Genomic DNA, 13,864 nt, shown 5'->3' with positions numbered 1-13,864 from the left:
GCCACACTTGAGTCACGGGGCTTGTAGGTGATAGTCTTTTGGAAGACGATGTTCCTCGGGAAGCAGGCATCGGTGGAATTTCCTGAGCGATCATTACGAGGTGTAGAAGAAGTCGTTCCCCATTTTGGAAAGAGGAGAAGCTATACGGTTTGTTGCGGTATGAGTAATTCAATCGCAGCGGGAAGGCCCACCTGTAGGTGATCTCTTTGCCCGCCAGGACTTGTAGGACTTGTAGGACAGTAGCGGTTTCAGGGCCTGTCGCTTTTGTACTGTGTATGGGGATAGATCCGCAAAGATTTGAATCTGGTGTCCCATGATCGCCATCTTTTCTGCCGATCTGGAAAGTTTCATCACTTCTTCCTTCACCGCGTAGAAATGCAGTTTCACTATTATGTCCCTTGGAAGACCGTGAGCTCTGTCAAGCTCCATGCGGTGTGCTAGAATGTTAGGGATTAAACTTTTAATAAAGTCTTGGACTGCCATGTGGGTGTCCTTAACGGATTCTGGGAGACCCCTAATGTGGAAGTTGTAACGTCTCGACCTGTTCTCGAGGTCGTCTATTTTAGAGGTGGCAGTCTCTAGTTGGTCCTGGAGCTCCTGGATCCTAGCAGTGTTTTGGTTAATTCTCAGAATAGCTTGGTCAGATTTTTGCTCGATCACCTCAATCCTGGCACCAATCTGCTGCATATCGGCGTGTAAGGAGGCTGTGATCTGTGCTGCCGTTTGGGACAGGACTTTTGAAAGCATTTGGGAAAATGCAGCCATCATAGAGGTAAAGTCAGTGGGGGAGAGGGAGGGATCCCTGGCCTGTGTGTCACATGGATCCAGGCTGTGGAGTGAGAGTTCCCCCTCCTAGTGTCCTCCCTATAAGAGATTTGGTTGATGCAGGTGAGGGGGCCCCAGGAAGGGTACTCACTGTGGCCGCAGATGTTTGGGAGGACGGAAAAGCATCCTGATCCTGGTCTGCAATGGAATCTGCCAGACAGGGCAGGCCTCGTGAGGAGACGGCCGCCATTTTGGGATGGCCGGTCCGCGCTGTTGTTTCGTTCAATGCGGTGATGAGGCTCCTCCGGACAGAACTCAAGGACATCTGGCAGTTGTGGGAAGTGTCCCCGGTCAGCAGATGAGCGTGCCGGGCCGGAACAAGGGCTTGGATGGCTGCTGTGGCGGGCGTTAGGCCGGAGCTCCCGGTCTATGCGGCCATCTTGGACGCCGCCACGCATGCACCCCCAGAAGGGAGCTTTTCATCGTATATTCCGATCGTGTGTATGCCCCATCGGACTTTTTACGTCGAAAATTCTGATGGACCTAGATAGAGAACATGTTCTAAATTTTCCCAATGGAACCAATTCCTATCGGGAAAACCGCTCGTCTGTATGCTGTTCCAACGTACCAAAAATGACGCTTGCTCTGAAGCAAATACGATACGGAAGCTATTGGCTACTGGCTATTGAACTTCTGTTTTCTAGTCCCGTCGTACATGTTGCATGTCACCGCATTCTGGACTGTCAGAATTTGGTGTGACCATGTGTATGCAAGACAGCTTGAGCGGAAATCCATCGGAACTCTGTCGGAAAAACCTTCAGAGTTTATTCTGACGGGAAAACCGGTTGTGTGTACAGGGCATTAGTCTCTCCCCCAACTATGCTAACTCCTTTCAATTCTTCCCAGTGACTCTGTAGAAATATACCACTCCTGTATACCTTTTCTGAAGAAATATACCTTTTCTGTATAAAATAACTGTATAGCAAAATAACAAACACAAACATGGTTTTACACATGTTCATACTGTCACTGCAGTTCTTTTACCAGTGACAAACAATAATCAGCACATGTATCCCTGTTAGAAATGACTGAGTTGTTTGTGGGATTTATCTATTACCACATAGGCTGGAAATATATAAACATAATCAAAATAGGACCAAAGGAAAACAGAAAAATAGATTTTTAAGGTACACGTGGAACAAATAATACAATTCAGTGAAACCTTATTTTATTTCAATACTCATAAAAATTATCATGGCTGTATAAAATATATAGAATAATTGTGAGATGTCTTTGCTATAGATTAAAATGTGATCCTCCAAAACACTTCAATTTTTTAACACTATCCTATTTATCTTGCTCCAGCTCATACAGTATAACCTGTATACCCTGTATACTGTATGTGTCCAATCTATAACTTTATGTATATATCACATAGAGTCACATTGCAGGTTTTATGGTCAAACAGGGACAGCTTGACTCATTTTGCAGTTTTGTATTGCTGCTTCCACAGGAGTACAGTTGGAAACCAAAATCTGTGATGAATAACAAACGTATAATAAAATCTCAGCATAGTACAATAACATTATTTTCATAAAAGTATATTAGTATAAATATATTGTTACTTTACACAGTAAGATAAGTGTTTAACCACTTGACCTCCGGAAGGTTTCCCCCAGGCTGTGGAGTGAGAGTTCCCCCTCCTAGTGTCCTCCCTATAAGAGATTTGGTTGATGCAGGTGAGGGGGCCCCAGGAAGGGTACTCACTGTGGCCGCAGATGTTTGGGAGGACGGAAAAGCATCCTGATCCTGGTCTGCAATGGAATCTGCCAGACAGGGCAGGCCTCGAGAGGAGACGGCCGCCATTTTGGGATGGCCGGTCAGCGCTGTTGTTTCGTTCAATGCGGTGATGAGGCTTCTCCGGGCAGAACTCAAGGACATCTGGCAGTTGTGGGAAGTGTCCCCGGTCAGCAGATGAGCGTGCCGGGCTGGAACAAGGGCTTGGATGGCTGCTGTAGCGGGCGTTAGGCCGGAGCTCCCGGTCTATGCGGCCATCTTGGACGCCGCCACGCATGCACCCCCAGAAGGGAGCTTTTCATCGTATATTCCGATCGTGTGTATGCCTCTATTTTCCACAAATAGAGCTTTCTTTTGGTGGTATTTTATCACCACTGTGGTTTTTATTTTTTGCGCTATAAATAAAAAAAAGACAGACAATTTTGAAAAAAAACCACAATATTTTATACTTTCTGCTATAAAACATATCATAAAAAAAATGAAAAAAAATCGAACTTCTTTATCAGTTTAAGCCAATATGTATTCTGCGACATATTTTTGGTAAAAAAATTTCAAATAAACATATATTGATTGGTTTGTGCAAAAGTAATAGCAATTACAAACTATGGGATATTTTTATTTATTTATTTCATTTTTTTACTAGTAATGGCAGCGATCAGCAACTCATATCAGGACTGCAATATTGTGGGGAACAGTTGGGACACTAACTGACAATTTTGAGACTTTTTGGGGACCAGTGACACTAATATAGTGATCAGTGCACTGTCACTGTACTAATGACACTGGCTGGGAAGGGGTTACACATCAGGGGAGTTTAAACATTAAAATAAAATAAAAAACTGTGCCTGTGCAATTTAATTACTACTATAATCCTTAAGATACCATCATGTAGTCAATAAAGTGCAATTATTCTAAATCCCAACAAATGTGTGCAATCCTTACATATATAAATCTCAAATAATCAATAAAATGCTTTCTGTGTCATAAACAAAATATGTGCAATTCATAATAATTAATGTGTGTGAAAGTCATGTGGTATAGTGACGTAATGCGTAGGGAGGAGGAGCCGGTGACGTCACGCCGCAACCAGAAGTAAGCAGAACACCATTTTGTTGGAGGTACAGAGGTACACAGAGGATGCATCCATTGAGACATTTACAGGCAAATTTCTATTTTATAAATTGTGAGTGCATCTTGTTATCTTTTTAAAGATAACAAGATGCACTGACATATGCTATCCTCTCTAATACATGAGTACTTTTTGATACGTGGGCCAAACGTTCTTAAAGGGACCACAACCCAATTACAAAGGAGGAACTTCTAAGTGGACATGAGCACTCTAGTGAGTGGGAGGCCATACTACAGGGACACCTAGTATCCCAGAATGCAACTCTGAGGAGAAAAAGCTAACTGGATATGACTACAAAATGCATGTGTATACTACACTACACCATTAAGGTGAGGGCACTGAGAGCACTTTGGTGATTGGGAAGAAGTTTCTGAAGACTATTTGAAGCTGGAAGTCACATTTATTCACTTTTATGAACTGTTATCACACTGTCATATTTGAATGATTATTGAACTATGTATTATTTAGTATATGCTACACTTATTCATTGGCGTTGAAGCACTTTTTGCTATGTGGTAGCAATTTTATTCTTATTTATATGCCAACACAACTATATATTATGTCCCCTAAAACAGGGGTCTCCAAACATTTCATTATAAGGGCTAAACCGTATAATATACAAATGTTTGTGGGCATTTGTGAACGTTAAAAATGTAAACGTGTTATTAAAAATAACTCCACACAACAGCCCCTGAACACATCAGCAGTCCCCTTTAACATCAGAAGCTCCCCATCGCTCCAGAGCCTCCCTTTCATATGAGAGACCCCCCTAGCACATGAGAGTCTATAGTACCCCGTCACACTCTTCCCCAAAGTGGCAGCTTGAAACAGGGCAGGAAGCAGAGCAGGTCTTTTTCTGAATGCTAGGGTGGCCCTGGATGCGACCACTCTGGATAAGTGCCATGCATTTCTATGGTGCTGTCAGGCCAGCCACCAGCACCGTTGCAAAGAATACCACTATCCCTGGAATTCATAAAGACTGGTGCAGACAGATTTTGTGAACGTGTCTCTCATGCGTTCTAAACGTGGTACAGCATGCACCAGAGGCATAACTAAAGGGGTCGCAGGAGTTGCAATTGCATCCCAGCCCCATGCTTCAGGGAGCCCATGCAGCTTCCCTGTAATATTTGTTTCTACCCCTGGATAGAAGGGGCAGTGGGGCCAGTATATAGAGAAACTGATTCTCTCTATAAACTGTGTTTATTGGGCTTCAGTTTGGGAATCAACAGGATGGAGATTGAGAGCTATGTCCTCAATCTCCTTTCTCTTTCTCAAAGGTGAAACATCAGAGGTTTGTTTAGACCCCTGATATTTCACCAAAGCCGAACAGGGCTCCTAAAAAAATTGTAAGAAATAATAAATAAAATGGTAAAAAAATGATTTAACTAGAGTAAAAAACCACTGACACCATCCACTGCCCTACTAACCCTTTCCACTGCCCTACTGATTACATCCACTGCCCTACTGACATGGTCCACTGCCCTACTGAACATGTCCACTGCATTACTAATGAAAGTCCACTGACATATTGACACTGTCCACTGCTCTACTGACTAATACCACTCACAGTCCTACTGACACCAGTGTAGGAACTACCAGGGTCGCAAAGGTCACATTTGTGACTGGGCCCTGGCATTCCGCCACCATGAGGAAAGAAGCCAGGAAGGGGGCCTGCTGCACAATATGCGAAAGGGTCCCACTGTGGGACCATAATAAAGGACACCGCAATGGGAGTAAAGGGCCCCCAAGATCAGTGAGAAAGGCCCTGGGCTTGGAGGGAAGGGCTCTTGCCATGGGTCAGGGAGGCCCTTCATGGTTTCTTGCACTGGAGTCCTATAGGTTCTATTTATGCCTCTGGTATGCACCAAATTCATGTACCTATCAAGGACTTGTATTTGAATTTGGTGCATGCTGCGCCACTTTTGGAATATATGTGAGACAGTTTTGCAATATCTGTCTGTGCCAGTTTCTTTCTCTGTAAGCCAAAAGAGAGTTGGTCTCAATTAGCTCCACTTTCATACGTTATGAGCTGTTGGTATATTTTTTTGAATTTGGCACATTCATTGTGCCACGATGTAAAAGTGGCACATTGGAGAACTACCTGAATTTGTTGCACAAGTCACTTTCAGAACCAAAAGTGTCACAAATGCTTCCTGAATTTGGCTAAATACATTAACAAGAGGGATTAACTCAAGAAAGGTGGTGCAGCATCTTTATTCAATTTCCCCTATGTGTCCTGGTTGCCCAGCATCATTGGTTGTCATAGTGCTGGGGTAGTCCACCCACCTGCACACACATGTAAATATGGGACAAATTGCTGCGGGCTGGGTAAAATTTGGTAGCAGGCCATAGTTTGGAGATCCATGCCTCAAAAGCTCATTCATGAACAACACAATTAAAGGGGTTGTAAAGGTAAAAGTTTTTTCACCTTAATGCATTCTATGCATTAAGGTGAAAAAAATCCGTCAATACCGCCCCCCCCAGCCCCCCGTTTTACTTACCTGACCCCTCGAAAGTCCTGCGCCCACCCCTGACATCCTCTTCGCCGCTCAGCCTGGCCGTTGATTGGATACAGTGGATGGATTGAAAGCAGCGCAGCCATTGGCTCACGCTGCTGTCAATCACATCCAATGATGCGGTGCGCTGGGGGGGTGGGGCTGAGTGATACAGTGAGCGGCTATGGCCGCTGGCAGTATCACGGGAGCATGCCCGCAAGCACTCAACACCATGCGAGGGAGCTCGCATGAAGGTGTTGAGTCCTTGCGGGGGGGAGCCGAGACAGCCGTTGAGGGACCCCAGAAGACCAGTTCGGGGCCACTCTGTGCAAAACAAGCTGCACAGAGGAGGTAAGTATAACATGTTTGTTATTAAAAAAAAAAAAAATTACCTTTAGTGATCCTTTAAGCACAAAGAAGCAAATATTGAAAAATGTTTCCGCTACTTCAAAGTGACTAGAAGCCGCTGTTCCGGATTGCATGTTTGTAGTCATCTGCTGCAGACAAAGTTATAGCTGCTCTATAATGCAGTCAAAGATAAGCTATTTTTGTTCTTGTGATTTTATAAATCTTCATGGGATACCTTCTCAAATCAGCATAGGACAGTGCCATGCATCTCTCACATGGCCCCTTTAACAGCATTGGATGCCCTCTGTGTATTTCCTTCCTCTTCCTTCCTTCCCTTTTTCTAAGATAATAGGCATAGATTACAAAGAATGATATGCCATCAACAAATATTGATACATTCATGCTGCTTACACAAAGGCTCAGGTGTACCAAACGGCATTAGTGACAAGTGAAAAACATACATTGGAATCTCAAAGCAGCATGGAAAAGACAATACATGTTGGGGGGAAGAAAAGAATCATGGGGTTTTTCCTTTTTTATTTGAACAAACAACTTTATATAAAGAACAGACACAGTAAAAATGAATGTTAATATTGGCCAAGAATGTAAACGTAGCTATACAGAAGTGAACTAAATGGAAAACAGATGTGCAGTAGGATGTGAACTGATCAGAAATGTGTCATCCATTTTTTGTGACAGTGCAGACAACACTGGTGTGAAAGGGCCCTTACCAGTTTCAACAATTATAATTTTTTTTTTGGAGATGGCATCACTTTAAATAAATGTCTCTTTTCATCTGTACCAGTAAACATACAAAATAAGGGGGCACATGGCAGAGTACAACATCAAGCCTGCACAACATTTTCATAGTATTAGTATTTATGCTGAGGCAAATCGTGCAGTGCTGACATGCATAATGAACAATGAATAATATTTAAAGTATCCATAAAACATAACTGCAAAAATATCATATAAAATGTAATTTCTGTTAGAGAACGTAAGCAGTGGTACTTTTGCTCATTGTTCAGGCATGTCCAGTGATAGTCCTCAAGAAGCCATCCATGAACATGATATGTGATATGCAGCCATTGCTGGAGAAAGTGCATGTAGACAGTAAACTGCTGCAAATATGCTGCATGAGAATAGTGGCTCTAAAATGCAAAAAAAGGATGAAGAAAAAAACTAAAAAACAAAACATATATGCTAAAAGGAAAGTGTTTATGATGCACAATGTTTTAGCAAACCAAATGACATCCAGTTAGGGTTTACATCTATTCTAAAAATGTGTCACTGATTAAAAAATACCCACAGGGCCTAAAACTTCTACCATTTCTTTGGTTACATTCCATATCACACGATTTTAACATATTACCAATGACCAGCTACAGTATGTTACCAATTACACCATCTGGAGATGTTACAACAGATATAATTTGCATCAGAATGCAACTTTAGGCCAATCTCTTTTGTTCTGTTGCAAGTGAATCACCTCTTGTGAGAGCCTATTTTTTTGAGATGTTTTGGCAGCAGACTTAGCAGAGACAGGTTAAGTTGGCCATACACTTGTAGAAATTTGTTTTGGAAACTCTTCTCATAAAGGTGGTAACTCATATTATTTGTTTACTGAAATCAGTGAAAGACTAATCTGATTGAATACTTTCATGCTGTTTTTCCTTTAATATTTATTTACTCTACCCACAGAAGTGCTGCATGCAGCTTTATTCAGTAAATAGTTCTTATTCTTATGTACTGTACATAACGCCAGGGACAAAAATGTAATACAAAACAGCTTACCCAGTCCTTAGATATGCTGGTTGCTTTAGGTTTCTCTTTCTTTTCCCTCATTCTCTTTCTGGCTTTTTTCTCTCTTTTTTTTTCATCTAGTGGCACACTTGCTTCTCTAGAGTAACAAAGCTAACCCAGGAAGAAGCTGTCCCTGATTTGCACAGATTTTCCCTGTTTTGGAACCAAATCCCTCTGTCCCTTCTTCCTCCTCAGTTGTCCCTCTTTTTGTTCTGATGTATATATGTATAGACTTAGTAGTATTAGCCATCTTATGTGTTTCCCCGAACTTAGGCTGGGATCACACTATTGCGAATTGGATGCGGGTTTCCATACATCCAAGTCACATAGCAGGAGATTGTGACCGGATCTCTATGAAGCCGGTTCACACATCTCCGCATCGGCTCCAGTGCGAATTGCACAGGAGTCCTGTGCGTCTTTTGGTCTGTTTCAGGTCTGAATTCAGCCAACAATTCGGGCTGAAATCGGACCTGAAATGGTGAATGGAGATGCAATGGGCCCCTGCTGTGAGCCGCTGCGTTCTCCAGTGTGAACCCATCCTAAACCTTGCATCTAACTTTTAAATGATTACATTTGTTATTTTAAAAAGCCAAGCCAATCTGAAGAAAACAGAGTGCTGAAAAAAGCACTGGTAGGTTTAACCAATAATTTTTGTTATATCAATTTATTATGGTCCCCACACAGGGGTGCGTAGGCACTTTGGACTACAAGGTGCCCCTCTTCCCAATTCAGAAAGTTTAGAGGTATGCTAGACATGGAAAATGTCATTTATTTTATATGAACATTTTACTAGCAATTCATTAAATTACGCTTAGAAATATGCAAACATTTCACTGAACCTATGGGAAAATCTGCAAACTTAATGACTTCTTGCTTTTAATGAACTCAGTCCTTAAGTATAGGATGCAAAAATTGATAAACCTGTTTTTCATTAATATGCTATGGATTCCTCAGCAGAAAATCAAATTTATTTAATCAATTAAATGATTATAAAAAATATTGCAGTTGCTGAGATGGTGACCCATATGAATTTGGTGCAGGTAAGTTAATTATATTTGCTTAATCAGAACATATCCACTGTGGGAGAGATCTACGACCTTACATTTATTAGCAATATAATTATTTTTTTAATAATGAATTAAAATATTCACTGTGAGTCATGCCTGATCAAAAGCAGAAAACTTACTGAAAAATGAGACATCTCTTTAATTGCAAATCTTAATATGTTTTTACATTTATTGGTAGACAATAAAATGCATTATAAAGTCAAAGTCAAAGAAAACAGATAAAGAAAAAAATATATTTCCATAGCAGCAAATGAAAACAGCTAACTCAAAGTGAACCTGTTCTAGTATCTCAACTGGAAGTACTTGTAGGTTCCATGATTTCTTTACTTAAGCACCTCAAATGTGCAATAAATCTTCACATTTATTATTAAAACTATCCTTTTTCCCTTCCATACATCTTCCTTCCTTCCTTCCTTCCTTCCTTCCTTCCTTCCTTCCTTCCTTCCTTCCTTCCTTCCTTCCTTCCTTCCTTCCTTCCTTCCTTCCTTCCTTCCTTTTTTTTCCCACCTTTCTTTATTCCTTCTTTCCCACACACATTTACTGTCCTATTTACACTGTATATATACATATATAAAATAGCTTAACAAAACAGTTAAAAGAAGGTAGAGTGAACCTGTTCTGGTATCAAAACTGGATATACCTGGTAATACGTTTATCTGTCTTCTTTCTAATCTTCAACAAACCAAATCATTTCTTTTTAAAATTTTTTCTTCTTTCTTTCCCAGCTTCAAAGATACATCTTCATTATACAAGCAAGTGTCCATATGGTCGCAATTCAGCTAAAAAAGCAATAGGAAATCAGAAGCCAGTCTGCTAATAAGTTATACAACCAACAACAATCAAACTCAAGTCACAAAGTAAACTCCCAAACATTCCATTATAATTCCTGGAACCCTGATGAGTTATCCATTAATAAAAACAGCCTATGGTCACCTGTGACTCATGTCTGCTATGAGTAAGGCAGTGGTCATAGAAAGTTAAAAAGGTCAATAGTTAAAGAGCCTTTCTAAAGAGTAAAAAAAAAAAATAATATATATATATATATATATATATATATATATATATATATATATATATATATATATATATAAAATATATATGTATACATGTTACAACCAAAAACATAAATATATTTTATTGGGATTTTATTTGATATTTGATAGACCAACACAAAGTGGCACATAATTGTGAAGTATAATGAAAATGATAAATGGTTTTCAACATTTTTTACAAAAAAAAAAATGTGAAAAGTAAGACGGCATTTGTATTCAGCCCCCCTGGGTCAATACTTTTTAGAACCACCTTTTGCTGCAATTACAGCTGCAAGTCTTTTGGGGGATCTCTACCAGCTTTGCACATTTACAGAGTGACATTTTTGCCCATTCTTCTTCACAAAATAGTTCAAGCTTTGTCAGTTTGGATGGAGAGTGTCTATGAACAGCAATTTTCAGGTCTTGCCACAGATTCTTAATTGGATTTAGATCTGGACTTTGACTGGGCTGATCTAACACATGAATATGCTTTGATCTAAACCATTCCATTCTAGCTCTGGCTTTATGTTTAAGGTAGTTGCCCTGCTGGAAGATGAAACTCTGCCCCAGTCTCAAGTTTTTTTACAGAGAGAACAGGTTTTCTTCTAAGATTTCCCTGTATTTGGCTCCATCCATCTTCCCATCAACTCTGACCTGCTTCCCTGTTCCTTCTGAAGAAAAGCATTCCCAAAACATGATGCTGCCACCACCATGTTTCACAGTGGGGATGTGCAGTGTTTTCCACCACACATAGCGTTTTGATTTTGGGCAAAAAAGTTCAATTTTGGTTTCATCTGACTAGAGCACCTGTTTCCATTTGTTTGCTGTGTCCCCGACATGGCTTCTCGCAAACTGCAAACTGGACTTCTCATGGTTTTCTTTCAACAATGGCTTTCTTCTTGCCACTCTTCCAGAAAAGCCAGATTTGTGAAGTACACAACTAATAGTTATCCTGTGGACAGATTCTCCCACCTGAGGTGTGGATCTCTGCAGCTCCTCCAGAGTTACCATGGGCCTCTTGGCTGCTTCTCTCATTAATGCTCTAATTTAGGTGGACAGTTTAGGTGGACATCCATGTCTTGGTAGGTTTGCAGTTGTGTCATGCTTTTTCCATTTTCAAATGATAGATTTAACAGTGCTCTGTGAGATGTTCAAAGCTTGGGATATTTTTTTTATAACCTAACCCTGCTTTAAACTTCGCCACAACTTTATCACTGACCTATCTGGTGTTTTCTTTGGCCTTCATAATGCTGTTTGTTCACTAAGGTTCTCTCACAAATCTCTGAGAGCTTCACAGAACAGCTGTATTTATACTGAGATTAAATTACACACAGGTGGACTATATTTACTAATTAAGTGACTTCTGAAGGTAGTTGGTTCCACTAGATTTTAGTTAGAGGTATCAGAGTTAAGGGGGCTGAATACAAGTGCACGCCACACTTTTCACATATTTATTTGTAAAAAATGTTGAAAACCATTTATCATTTTCTTTCCACTTCACAATTATGTGGCACTTAGTGTTGGTCTATCACATAAAATCCCAATAAAATACATTTAAGTTTTTGGTTGTAACATGACAAAATGTGAAGAAAAATGTCAAGGCACTGTATAAGTTTGTGTGTGTGTGTTCAAGGCATAGGGTTTACCTTCTCCTGTTTATAAACTTTGTGCGGGCTATGCTAGAACAGCATATAGGTCTAGGCTGACACTTTAGCTCTAAGCTAAAATGTCTTATAAGTAGCAAGGAGACTGAATTTATTTTATGCTAACAAAGATCCTGCTAGGAAAACTCTGTTACTTTGTGTTTGATGCAGTGGTGACAAATACACACAAGCATGAAGCTTTTAAATACACATTGGCGTCTGGTCAACCTCTCTGCAAGTGATACGCTTGTAATCAGAGTCCCACAGTCTTCCACAAGGTTTTTGCCCTTTGAACCTATTATATGGGGGGACCGTTAGGGTTGCCTAGTACTGGAAAGGATATGGAAGGAAATTTCTAGCAAATATTTGCATAAAAAAAGGGATACTTGGTTCACATTACACTATTGAGTTGGCCCACCCTTTGTAGCTATAACAGCTTTAACTCTTCTGGGATGGCTGTCCACAAGGTTTAGGAGTGTGTCTGTGGGAATGTTTGACCATTCTTCCAGAAGCACATTTGTGAAGTCACTGATGTGGACAAGAAGGCCTGGCTCGCAGTCTCCATCATAATTCATCCCAAAGGTTGCAGCAATAGATTTTTAGGCTGCCAGCAGAGCAACTGAGCATGTGCAGAGCAGGGTGATACAGTGTATTACTATATTTTAAACAGTATAGGCACTTATTTTTAATGTTTTCCATAGCTATACCTACAAAAGGGGCCAGCCTGAAGTGATCTAGCAGGACTTAATTTTCTGACTATAGTTCCACTTTAATCTACTGTGCAAAATGGCAAACACTTACCTGCTTGTAGCACAATTTAGTAGTAATTTTAGTAGCCTATAGTGCAGATATGCGGCGGACCGACACAGTTGTAGGAAAGCTACAGACTCAGGTCTCTTCTCTGACCTGCACCATGCAATAGAACTGGAAATAGCTTACATATAGGGGTGTGATCACATGTTAACACTAAAAATTCTGAATCTACCCTCTCCATACTGCTATGCACCCTTACATATAGCAGTGGGTAGGGCTGTGTTGCAGAATGCAGGAGGTTAATCTCTGCCCCTTTTTTCCACCTGGGGCATAGCTGAAGTTTTCTCTGGGGTTAAAGCCCGGCCGAATGCCAGGTGACATCAGCGGGTTCAATAAAAAATAACCGACATTCGGCACATGTGTCCGGCTTCAGTTGGAAGAGCATGCTGGAAACCCATCAGTCGACCAGCTCCCAATCAGCGCTCACAATCAATGGCTGACAGCACTAAACAAAGTGTTTTGGTGGCCGCCTTTGAGACCACAACAGCCCAGCAAGGGGAGATAGCTGTACTCGTGTCAGATCGTTAGTACATCGGCTCTGACCTGAGCTGACAGTTAATTTTCGTTCAACCCGCTGGGCTAAATGGAAAAAAAACTCATAGTGTGTACCAAGTTTAAGAGTGTGTGGTGTGTATTAGACATTGACACCGGAAGGCAGACTTTGCTAGACCAGCCTGTGGGTCTAAGCTGACAAAAATGTCTCATAACTAGCCTGGAGGTTGAATGTATTTATGTATGCACAGTCTGTGTGCCATGGACCTGACCACACCAGTCGTTGGGGCCATTATTCAAACCTTCTGCAGCCAACAATACCAATTCAGCCTTATTTGGGGAAAAATAACAATACCACAAAAAGCAGTGCACAAAGGTGTGCGGATATATAGAATATACCTGATCAACCTGAAATTCAGAGTCATGGCCCAACAGGAATAATAATGTCCATGAAAAGAACAGATGCACATTGGACCACTAC

General features: G+C 40.9%; 1 long non-coding RNA gene across 1 annotated transcript; it reads right to left on the bottom strand.

The window, feature by feature from the left end:
- Nucleotides 1–244: 244 nt before the first annotated feature.
- On the bottom strand, nt 245–10,258 carry LOC141110746 (uncharacterized). Its single transcript, XR_012236333.1, has 3 exons — nt 10,045–10,258; nt 6,579–6,874; nt 245–2,957 (listed from the first exon to the last, which is right to left on the bottom strand). It is a non-coding gene; the product is annotated as an uncharacterized lncRNA (long non-coding RNA).
- Nucleotides 10,259–13,864: the final 3,606 nt, after the last annotated feature.

This window comes from Aquarana catesbeiana, linkage group LG01 (assembly GCF_042186555.1).
Source record: "Aquarana catesbeiana isolate 2022-GZ linkage group LG01, ASM4218655v1, whole genome shotgun sequence".
Lineage (NCBI taxonomy): Eukaryota > Metazoa > Chordata > Amphibia > Anura > Ranidae > Aquarana > Aquarana catesbeiana.
This window is presented reverse-complemented; position numbering and strand designations above follow the sequence as displayed.